We start from the raw sequence: 12,976 nt of genomic DNA on the forward strand, positions 1-12,976 counted from the left end.
CTTAAGAGATTAGACAGAGAATATTTTTCAGATACTTCAGAAACATTTTTATAAGTTAAGTATGTCTGACTTGAAGTCTGAATTTCAGTTTTTTATTCATAGATTCAACAAATTAAACATTTTTTGAGCTTCTACTAAGTGCCAAGAATGCAAAAGATTGCTGTCACAATCTGATACTCTTATAAAGGAGCTCATATTCTACTGGAAGGGATGGATCACAAAGAGGCAGAGAGTTTCACACATTGTGATAACTCTTTACACAGAGGGTCCTCCAGAATCATGTAAGAACCACCTCAGGGCAAAGTGTGTGTTCTAAAGTGGCAGTAACAGCATCTCCATGTAGTCTTCTCACACTGTGATATCCATATTTCCTAGGGAGAATTACATCCGTGTCCTCAAGTCTGGGTGGGCCTATCACTACAGATTAAGTGATGCTGTGTGACTTACAAGGTTGGGTCATAAAAGGTGATAGTGCTTCTGCCTGGTTCTTTTGGGGACACTTGTTCTTGGAACCCGGTCACCATACTGTGAGAAGGCCAGGCCAAATGGCGAAGCCGGGAGCGGTGATCTGACTGACAGCCTAGCTGAGGTCCCACCCATCAGACCTGAGTGGAGAAGCTTCCGGGACAACTCCAGCCCAGCCCCACCCCCACCTGGCTGTAAATGTGTGAGGAGCCTCTTGTGGGAACCTTAGTTGAGCCCAGAGCCAGAACGGATAACAAATTAATGTGGTGGTTTCAAGCCACTGAATGTTCTAGATGGTTTGTAATGCAGCAGTTGATAACCAGAGTGGGAGCTAGTGTCCACTTGTATGCTGTTAGTGCTGAAATTTCTTTCTTGTAAAATAATGAGATTGAACTAAACTATTTCTCAGGTTAGTTTTTTTACTTCTACAGAAGGCCAAGATTCCCACTTAGGAAATCCTGCCTGGTTGTTTGCTGACCACCTGTTTTCCCATCCCACATGATGGGAAACAGCCAAGACCTTCTTTTTCCACATACCTGGGGCCTTTCCTCAGTATCTGTTTGGACTGGTTTACAGACAGATATCTACAGTTCCTGTTATCCTCTTGACATCTGGGGTAGAGGAAAGAGAATGAACCACAGAGAGGAAGAAAGCTTCTACTGTGTGTGGGGGGGGGTCCTGCTATTTTTCCTTTAAGAAAAATTCTAATTTTCTTTGGCCTTTGTTAGTATACTGCCTTACCAAATATGAACAAAGGGGGAAAGAAGCCTATAGTTTCCTCTAAATGTCATAGTTTCCCCTATGAATGATCAAATAATCCAAATAAATGTCATTCCTTCAACAGACATATGTTGAGCATCTGCCATGCACCAAGCACTGCGTCAGCATTTTCCTCCACACACACATAGGTATCTATGGCTTTCAACAGAAAGGGTACATATAAGGAACCAATATCTATGTAAACTTTTTGAGTCTCAAAAAGTATCCATATAGGGGCTGGGGCTGTGGTTCAGCGGTGGAGCGCTTGCCTGGCATGTGTGAGGCCCTGGGTTCAATCCTCAGCACCACATAAAAATAAATAAATAAAATAAAGATATTGTGTCCAACTAAAAAATAAATAAAAAATTTAAAGTGCCCATATAGGAAAAAAAGGAGAGTTGGCTCTTATTTCACACCTTTCATAAAAATCAATTTTGAGTACAGTGTGCATCTGAATATAAAAGATAAAAGATTTCAATAATATGGGAGAATAGCTTCAAAACTTCAGAAAGGTTTATTATATAATATTAATCACAAAATAAAATATTGCACTGAAATTAAGAACTTGGGTTTAATCAAAAGATATGCTATTGTAAGAGTCAAAAAAGGCCAACCTTCTAGAACTGACAAAGAGCTTTTATAAAACAAACTGCAAATTCAATAATAAAAATATAGACAACCCAGTTGGATAATGGACAAGAAACCCAAGCAGGCACTACACACAAGAGGATATCCAAATGACTATAAAACATACAAAAGGCTTTCAACTTTACTATTCATCAGAGAAATACAAATTGAAGCCACAATGAGACACCACTGCCTATGAGGTCCTTCATAATCCTGAAAGATGTGGTCTCAAACACCATATCCCATGGGGCATGATGGCACACACCTGTAATCCCAGCAGCTGGGGAGGCTGAGGCAGGAGGATCTCGAGTTCAAAGCCAGCCTCAGCAACTTAGTGAGGTGCTGAAGCAACTCAGTGAGACCCTGTCTCTAAATAAAGTACAAAATAGGACTGGGGATGTGGCTCAGTGGTCGAGCCTCTGAGTTCAATCCCTGATACTCAAAATAAACAAACAGAAAACCCCACTATATCCCTAAATGTTAAAATCCTTAAAAAAGCAAAATTCCTAATTCTTAAAATCTCAAAAATCATAATCCCAGGAGATTAAAATTCCAAATATCAAAATTCTGGAAGCTGACATCCTCCAAACTGAAATTCCCATGGGAGAAAGAAAAAGAAATAAAAGGGGGGAAAAAGTCCCATAAGAGAAGTAGAAAGCTGAATTCTGGGGATAGCATACAATGTGACAGTGACAAAAACTTCTGATTAAAAACTCAATTAAAAAACTTCAGTGAATTAAGGCTTCATTTTTGAAGAAGCCAGCAAAGGTCCTGACTGGTTAAAACATAATCACGTGCATGGAGGATAAGAAAACATTTGTGCAGCGGTGTTGCAGTTTGATCCTCAGGATTGTGTCTGTGACCTGTGGCGTCTGCGAGTGCACCTGGAGTGCACCTGGAGTGGATTTCCACATACTGAAAACAGAGCTCAGCACGAAGATGGGAGATTTAATAGGGACTGCTCATGTCTGTGTGGATCAAATCATAGAATTTCAAAAGGGGCAGAGCTATGCGGGAAATGAATATGAACTCCAAGGAGAACCATTCCCTAAAAGATAAAAGGCAGCTCTTTATCACAATGCAAGACCTCAAAGTCCAGTTAATGAGTGTGAAAGTGCCAGCTCTCGTGGGCAACATGTGCTGTTGCCCCTGATTAATCCCTGTGTGCACTTTTTCCTGTATCAACTTTTCTTTATAGCGTTTATGGGTTTTTGATTTTGCCTCTTCAGTTTTTTTTTGTTTGTTTGTTTTTATCACCCCAGTATTTTTAAATTGCCAACATTATTTTTTACAATTATATTGTAGATTTTGCTTTTACCTCATTTCCAATACTGGAGTTCTAAATTGTGTAATTTTTGTGTAACGTCATTTAGAGAATTCTAATTTGTATGTTTTGGATGTGAGGTGTCCCTCAAAAGCTCACGTGTGAGACAATGTAAGAAGGTTTGAAGGAGAAATGTTTGGTTTATCACTTTAAACTAAGCCTGCTGGTCTTAACTGAGTGGTGGCTGGAGGCAGGTGGAGTGTGGCTGGAGGAAGTGGTTCATTGTGGGTGTGACTATGGGATATATATATATATATATATATATATATATATATATATATATATATAGTATCTGCAGAGTGGAGTCTCTCTCTGTTTTCTGATCATCATGTGAGCCACTTCCCTCCAACATACTCTTCCACCATGTTATTCTGCCTCACATTGAGCCCCATGGAATGGAGCCGGCCTTCTGTGGTCTAAGACCCCTGAAACCATGAGCCTTCAAATAAACATTTCCTCCTTGACAAATGTCTGGTTGGATCTTTAAGTCACAGTGGCGAAAAGCCTACTAAAACATAAATTTTAAAAATATCTGCATTTATGACAGATGTACTCTGCTCTTTAGGTGGCCACGTATGCACTGATAACCCATTGTGGTGTTTGATGAATCCCATCAGAAGATGTGCGTTATTAGGATCAGCACTCCAACAACAGGCACCAACATTTTTAAAAAGACCCCTACAGCTCAAGAAATAAAACCAAGTATCAGTAAATGGTACAATATCAAAGTAAAAATTTCAGCAAAGGAGATAATTAAGAACATGAAGAAAGAGCCTACAGAATGGGAGAAAATCTTTGCAAGGTACTCCTTTCGTAAGGGATTAATATCCAGGAATGTTAAGAACTCAGAAAACTTAACACCAAAAATGCAAATAGACTAATCAATAAATCGGTAAAAGAACTAAACAGACATTTCTCAAAAGAAGAAATACAAATGGCCAACAGATACATGGAAAAAAATGTTCAACATCTCTAGCACTTAGCAAATCAAAACTATAGAGAGATTTCATCTTACTCTAGTCAGAACGGCAATGATCGAGGATACAAATCATAATAAATGCTGATGAGGATGTGAGGGAGAAGGTACACTGTTATATTGTTGGTGGGACTGCAAATTAGTGTAGCTACTCTGGGAATCAGTGTGGCGGTTCCTCAAAAGATTAGGAATGAGACCACCACATTACCCAGCTGTCCCATTCCTTGGTATTTATCCAAAAGAACTAAAATCATCAGAATACTCTGTGATGCAGGCACATCAATGGTTGTAGCAACACAGCTCACAATAGCCCAGCTATGGAACCAGCCTGAGTGCCTATCAACAGATGAATGCATAAAGAAAATGTGGTATATACACAATGGAGTTTTACTCAGCCATAAAGAAAAATGAAATTACAGCATCTGCTGGTAGATGGGTAAAGCTGAAGAATTTCATGTTACGTGAAATAAGCCAGGCCCAGAAAGTCAGAGGTTGAATGCTTTTTCTCATATGCAGAAGCTAAAGCAAAATAAGACAAATGGGGGACCGGGCTGAGGCTCAGTGGTAGAGTGCTTGGCTAACATGTGTGAGGCCCTGGGCACGATCCTTAGCACCACTAAAATAAATAAAATAAATGCATTATGTCCAACTACGACTAAAAATATATATTAAAAAGAAAAAAGAGGAGCGTGTGGGAATACCATGAAAATAAAAGACAGGTCAGTGGAGTAGGGAAGGGGGGTGTGAGAGTGAGGGGGAGGAAAAGGGAAGAACTGCAGAAAGAAACTGACAGAATTGTGCTGTGTACATATGTAGAGACCGCAGAGATCCTCACCTTTATATTATCCACAAAGCACCAATTAAATATATATATATATATATATATATATATATATATATATAGAGAGAGAGAGAGAGAGAGAGAGAGAGAGAGAGAGAGAGAGAGAGTAGGAACACCAAAAGAGGAAGGGGAACAGGGGGAGGGAGGAGGGAGAGGAAGTGGAGGGACTGAGTTGGAGCAAATTCTATCCCATGCTTGTATGATTATGTCAAGATGAACCCCACTGTTTTGTATAACTAGAGTGCACTGATAAGCACATCAGAGAACCCTGTGTTGGCCATCACGTTATTGCAGCTGACTGCAGGTGTCACGCTGGGTGCACATAGTTGTGGCCTATTTTTATGAGTATGATTTGTCTGCTCATAGCTGTGATACCCATGTACTATCATTAGCATACCCGAGCTTTTATGCGTGTAAAAATTGATATATTATCATTTCCTTTTGTGTAAAATGGTTCTTGAAGTATTCTGTTGTGGAGTTTCTTATTTGATTTTGGTACTGTGTATTTAAGCCAGGGATGCTTTACCCCTGAACTATATCCTGAATCCTTTTTCTAGTTTTTATTTTAGTTTTTATTTCATGCTCAGCTGTTCCAATGTGTTTTTTTTCTCAAATTAATCCTCTTCAAAAACATAAATAAATGTCTTTTAAAGAATCTCTTAAAATAATTTTCCCAAAATCATATTTTCAGGATATTTTTCTTTTTATTAGTGCATAATAGTGGGGTTCATTTTCATTTTCACGTAATCATGCAAGCGTGGGATATAATCTGCTCCACTTCAATCCCCACAGCTTCTTTCCCTTCCCCTCCTCCTCCTCCCTGTTACCCTTCCTCTACTCTCCTGGTCTTCCTTTTATTTATTTATAATGTTTCTTAAATAAGCGCTTTACAGATCTACGTAAAGGTGAAGTTCACTGTGGGGCAGTCATAGAGGTGCGTAGCAGAATTCTGTCAGTTCCATCCCACTGTTCCCTCATTTTCCTGTCCCTTCTCCCTCCCACTCATCTCCCTTCTATTTTCAGAGGATTCCACCACAAGCACCTTTTTTCCCCCTTATTTTGATCTAGCTTCCATATTATCTTTCTGAATTTTAGATGTTTAGGGATTTTTTCCTTATTATGGTGTTCAGGATTGTATGTTTTAGGACGATTCCCCCAAACACCACTCCACAGACCTCAGGGCCTCTAACATTAAAGTGACTAATAACAACAAGTGTTAGGATTTGGAGTAGCATTTGAATAACTCTCATTGGAAAATTCTTTCAGTAGTATCTACTAAAACTGAACATACATATTCCCTATGATACAGAAGTTCTTCTAAGTGAAAATATAATTATATTGGAAAGGCCTTTACCCGAATTTCTTAGTGGTATTATCTGTAATAGCTAAAATTGAAAACAGCTGGTGAGATCAATCCAATAGGTAAATGGATAATTTGTGAAATATCGTCACAATAGAATGTCATATGGTAATAAAAACAAACGGTGGCTACATGCAACAACATAGATATTTCTCATAATCATAATGTTCAAGCAAAAGCTAAGTACAAGCTGGCAAAACTAATTCAAGATGTTGGAATTCAGAGAAGTTTTTACTTTGGGTTACGGGCAGTAATTGGAAGAGTGTATGTGTTAGTCAGTTGTGCATTACTATAACAAAATATCTGAAGCAGTTACCATAAAGAGAAAAGGCCTATTTTGGCTCATAGTTCTGGAGGTTCCAGTCCAAGATCAGGTGACCCCCATTGCTTTGGACCTCTGGCAAGTGTAGCACATCATGGTGGGAGCAGGTGGCGCAGCATGTGGCTCACTTCATGAGCCAGGAAACAGAAAAAAAGAATGGAAAAAGGGAGTGGAGACCCACAGTCCTCTTCAAGGGCACTCCCCAGTGACCTAAGATGTCCTACTGGGCCCCACCTCCTAAAGGTCCCACCCTGGGGACTGAGCCTTTAACACGTGGACCTGTATCGGACAGTCATCAAACCATGGCTGGTGGCAAGCAAAACTCTCCATGCTGTTCTTAGACCTAAGTGTGATTGCACAGGTATGTCTACCTGTGGTGATTCACTGTGTCACACTCTGACAATGTGTGCACTTTTTTGCATGTGTATTAAATAGCAATACAGAGTTAGAAAAACTAGGGTCATGATTTCAACTTTGTAGTAGAAAAGAGGTAAAATTATTGTTTCATCCTTGGTGCATAGCAGAATGTTTGGCTCATGATGAGCCCTCAATAAACAATTATTGAATCAATGAGTAAATAAAAAAATATGTGTAGAGAAAACTATTAGAAGTGAATATAAATAGAGAACCCAGCCAACAGCTAACAGTATTGGGTTAGTGAGGAGGCATTATAGATGATCATTTTCTCTATTCAGATTTTATAATTTTGTGATTATGTCCCAGATTTTTAAAATTATATATTTTAGAAATAAAGAGTGGACTATTTTAGAGTCATCAGGGTTTAGCTAATCCCATGAGTATGCCTGTAGTAGGAATTTCTCACTTGTTTCACACCATGGCCAGTGATTGAGCTCTGAAGTGACCTTCCTCACAGGCAGAAGGATCATGAAACTTAGTGCTGTGATGCACCTCCCAGCATCGATGTCTGTTGTCCAGCTAAAGAGAGACCAGCTTTCGCCAAGGGCCTGGTCAGGAAAGGTAGACCAGTAGCCCTTCCTCTTTCAAAACAGCCAACATCTGTCCCAGTTCTTTGTTGGGAGCTTGAGGGATTTGCTTCCTTCTCAGGTGCCATTTTTGCTACACTCATTGTCAAATACTTGGATCTTTATTTTTTAAATATATATTTTTATTTCTGATTTTTTCTTAAAGTTTGGCAGCCAACCCCAATACATTCCTCCTGCCCTCCCCTCCCCGCCTCTCTCCCCTCCCTCCTTTCCTTCCCCTTTGCTCAATCCAGAGTTCTTCCTTTCTTCCCTTGCCCCCTACCCATTATGGATCAGCATCCACTTGTCAGAGAAAACATTTGTTTTTTTGAGATTGGCTTAACTTTGCTTAGCTTGATATTTTCCAATTCTGTCCACTTACCCGTAATTGCCATAATTTCATTCTTCTTTAATGCTGAATAGTTTCTCTATCCATTCATCTATTGAAGGGCATCTAGGCTGTTTCCACAGTTTAGCTACTGTGAATTGAGCTGCTATAAACATTAAGGTGGCTACATCACTGTAATGTGCTTTGTCCTTTGGGTATAGACTGTGTCAAATGGTGGTTCCATTCTAAGTTTTCTGAAGTATCTCAATACTGCTTTCTAAAGTGTTTGTGCCATTTGCAATCCCAAAGGCAATGAACTAATCAGTGTACTTTTCCCCCCACAACCTCCCAGCACTTATTGTTGCTTGATTTTTTTTTGATAATTGCCATTGTACTAGAATAAGATGAAATCTTAGCTTTAATTTTCATTTCTCTGACTGCTAGAATTGAACATTTTTTCATAAATATGCTGATCGATTGTATATCTTCTGTAAAGTGTCTGCTCATTTACTTAGCCCATTTATTGATTAGGTTATTGGTTTTTAAAAATTTATATGTGATAGCAGAATGTATTACAATATTTATTACACATATAGAGCACAATTTTTCATATCTCTAGTTATATACAAAGTATATTTACACCAATTTGTGTCTTCATACATGTGCTTTGGATGATAGTGTCCATCACATTCTACCATCATTTCTAATCCTATGCCCCCTCCCTTCCCCTCCCACTCTTTTGCCCTATCTAGAGTTCGTCTATTCCTCCCATGCTCCTTCTTCCACTATGAATTAGCCTCCTTTTATCAAAGAAAACATTCAGCATTTGGTTTTTTAGGGATTGGCTAACTTCACTTAGCATTATCTTCTTTAATTCCATCCATTTACCTGCAAATGCCATGATTTTATTCTCTCTTATTGCTGAGTAATACTCCATTGTATATATATATACACACCACATTTTCTTTATCCATTCATCTATTGAAGGGCATCTAGATTGGTTCCACAGTTTAGCTATTGTGAATTGTGCTGCTACAAACATTGATGTGGCTGTAATAACAGAACCCATGGGCAGGAAAGTTGATGAAATATCAGAGAAGGGGTTCAGAAGGTTCATAATTAAAATGATCTGTGAATTAAAGGATGACCTAAATGTTGACCCTGATTTTTAAAAGGAGATAAAACATAAAAATTTTTATTGAGGCATTTAAAAATATTTTTTTAAAAAACTTACAAGCATAAAAATTTCTACTAATATTTTAATGTGATATGACTTAAAACAGTAATTCTATAAACTGTATACTAACATATAAATTCTTATCACTTGAGACATTTAAAAGAATGAATATCCATATACCTAATTTGGGTGAACAACTATACTTAACTTTTAAAAATGATCATAGCTGTAATGCTAGGACTGTTGTAATTTCTTTAGCCTTTCTGTAATATTATTTTTTAACTTAATGGGAATAAAAATTTTGCACTAAGCTAGGTATGATGGTGGAGTGGTGCTACTTGGGAGGCTGAGGCAGCGGGGATACAAGTTCTGTTCAAGGCCAGCCTGGGCAACTTAGTGAAACCCTGTCTCAAAATTTTAAAGAAGGGCTGGAGTGTATCTCAGTGGTAGAACACTTGCTTTGTATGTGTGAGGCCCTGGAGTCAATCCCCATTGCCACCAAAAAACCCACAAACACACACACAACAAAGTCTTGCATTAGTTTCTTATCCACTCTCATTAGGAAACATGTTGTTCAGGAAATATGATATTTTTAATCAGATGTTCTGAATGATAGTTACAATATGTGAATTACCATTATTCATGGACTTCTATAAGGGTAGGTTGGGAGGCCTGTAATTCTCTCTTGTTTAGAGCCCATATTTTGTGGATGAGGAGTTGAAGTTAAAATGTTAAAAGTCATAGCAATAAAATACAGTGTTAGTAAATACAATGGTAGAAAATGTTGACTTCTGAATGTTTAAAAGTGCAGTATAGTAACTGTTCAAAACTAGATTCTTCTTTCCTTGAGGTCAAATTTGGCTTAAATAATTAAATTTACCTTGCTGTTTCACACATATTTCCCAACTTCTTTTTTTAATTCTTTTATTCATTTATGGGCCTTTATTTTGTTCACTTATTTATATGTAGTGCTGAGAATTGAACTTAGTGCCTCACATATGCTAGGCAGGTGCTCTACTACTGAGCCACTACCACAGATCCATATTTCCCAATCTTTTGGTATATAAATGCCTCCTTCTAACAAAACGAATGTACTTTTCCCTACTATGCTGCAAATGTTCTGTGAGTATCATATCTTTCTTCTTGACCATTCATGATCCCTGACTCTTATTTGCTACTCAGCAAAAATTGCTTTGTTTTGTTAGATGGATACATTCATTTTCTGTTGCTATTATGGCAAATTACCACAAATCAGTGTTTTAAAACAATACAGATGTATTATCTTGCAGTTCTGTAAATACAGATCTAAAAATGGGTCTTCCCACACTAAAACCAAAGTGTCCACAAGGCTGATTTCCTTTTGGAGGCTCCAGATGCGAATCCCTTTTCTTGGTCACCTCTCTGAGGTACTTGCACTCCTTGTCTTGTGATCCCTTCCCCTATCTACAAAGCCAGCAGCATATCATCTTCCAGTCTCTCTGCTCTGACACTTCTGCCTCTGCTAAAAGACCCTGTTATTACATTAGGACTTCTCAGATAATCCAGGATAATCTCCAAATCTCTTGATTTAATTACATCTGCAAAGTCCCTTTTGCTGTGTGAGTTAACATATTCCCAGATTTCAGGCATCAGAACATGAACATCTTGGAGCCGGGTTCATTACACCCACCACAGTGGAGGATTTTTTTTTTTTTTTTAGTAAAATATGAGCTTTAATTTTTTCCTCATTATAATAGCAATAACATATGTTCATTGTAGACAGTTTAGAATGTAAAGTTAACATAAAAGAAAAAAGCTCATCTCCAAAGGCAACATTTTGATGTATTACGCTTTCTTTGCCCTACATTTGTGTATAACAATTTTCCCCCCAAAATAGTGTCTTTCTTTATTAACTTATTCATGTGATACAATGTGGTATTTCAACACATGCAAGCAATATAAAATGATCAAATCAGGGCAATTAGCATGTCCATTACATCAAACATACCTTCTTTCTTTGTATTGGAAGCATGTAAAAATCTTCTATTTTGGAATATATCATAAATTGTAATTTCTTAAGCTGCATAAAGCTGTATATTCAGTTTATATATAGTTTTAATACAGCAGTAAACAAATTTTTGCATATATTTTTTCATAGCTATTTATGCTTCTTCCATGTTACATTAGTTGTTAAGTACATGCTGAGAAATCAATACATTTGTCCAAATAGTTAACTTTATTTATAATGAGGAATTAATTTAAGACTATGATTAACTGATTTCACATTTTCTATTTTATTTGATTCTTGAATGTATCCTTTCATAAACTTTCTTCTGATTTCTACCCACTAATAATCCCCAGTTCATTTCCGTTTAGCCTTTGAAATGGGACAGAACAGGTGAGCACTGTGTGTTGTTGAGGAAGCTTCCCTGGACGCGTGCTGCCTGCTGCAGCGATGGACGGTGTCCAGGAAGCCCGCCTTGTGAGTCACTTCACACAAGTGCTCTGGAGAACTAACAGAAAACACATATCTGGGAGAATGAGAAGTCAGCATAATACTTCCTTTATAGAATGGGAAATCATTCTATTAAACATTTAAAATATTAGTTATACTTCACTTGCTTTTTAAATTTATTTCCCTATAACTTTCTGATGATACATGTCTCCTATTTTTAGAGAGGTTTGCTCTACATGAAAATACTCCTTAGAACACTCAACTATCAAAATATATTCATTAAAGTTGGGAGGAAAAAGTCATATGGTCTGAGCTTGGTGGCGCATGCCGGTAGTCCCAGCTGCTTGGAAGGCTAAGGCAGGAGGATCACGAGTTCAAAGCCAGCCTCAGCAAGAGTGAGGTGCTAAGCAACTCAGCAAGATCCTGTCTCTAAGTAAAATAAAAAATAGGGCTGGGGATGTGGCTCTGTGGTCAAGTGCTCCTGAATTTAATCTCTGGTACCCGCCCCCCCCCAAAAAAAATAAGTTGCATGGGATTTCACTCAGTGGTCTTTTAGTTTGGAGTACCAAATTTAAAAGGGCCTCACTGTCTTAAGGGTCCTGAGGATGGCATAGTCTGTAGATGCCCAAACTCCACTTTGCTCTAAAAGTGAATATATCAACATTCAATGTTTATCATGCCTTATTTATTTTTTGTGGTGCTGTGTATTGAACCCAGGGCCTTGTGCATGATTTAGCTCAGTGCTTTACCAACTGAGCTAAATCCCCAGCCCCTATGTCTTTTCTTTAAAAAAAAAAATACAGCTGTAAATAATTGATATAGTCTCTTACTTCAGAGCAACTAGAGGGGCGTGTTGCTTTTAGTTTGAAGTTTATTTTGGTCTGCAGGGATTTTTTAAGAACCATTCCCAGGTTGCCCAAAGTGCTGCAGTGGTTGACCATCACAGTACATCACATCATACTCGGTACCCAAGGTTGGCACTCTGAACTGGGTTATTTGCTTGAGCATCTAATGCAGGTCTTCGTAAACCTTCACAGGTAGCTGAGCTCGTCCCCCTCACTCTACCCTCAACCCTCCTGTATGATAGAGCATCAAGGAGAGGAACAGTGGTACATAAAATGTCAGCATTGTCTTCTACTTCCCAGCCCTAACAAGGGCCAGGTGATGCCTAGTAGCAGTTTGCATTAAGTGGAGGAACTTTGAACTTGGGGAACACCAGCCTCTTGTAAGGAATAATTTTATGAATAATGGGATAGTGACAAGAAATTGTTTTTATATACCGTGTAGTGAACGAACTCAGCCTCTGCTCAAGAGGGAAGCACTGTCTCTGTCATCCAGGCTGCTTGTTCTATAAACATCTTTGAAAAGATAGTCCAGAAC

The 12,976-nt window shown here is 38.2% G+C and overlaps 1 protein-coding gene across 1 annotated transcript in view; it reads left to right on the forward strand.

Moving 5' to 3' along the window:
* The window catches only part of Intu (inturned planar cell polarity protein), a 91,532-nt gene that overhangs the window by 19,355 nt on the left and 59,201 nt on the right, over positions 1-12,976 (forward strand). The gene's annotated exons all lie outside the window — the stretch shown is intronic.

This window comes from Urocitellus parryii, chromosome 10, assembly GCF_045843805.1.
Source record: "Urocitellus parryii isolate mUroPar1 chromosome 10, mUroPar1.hap1, whole genome shotgun sequence".
NCBI lineage: Eukaryota > Metazoa > Chordata > Mammalia > Rodentia > Sciuridae > Urocitellus > Urocitellus parryii.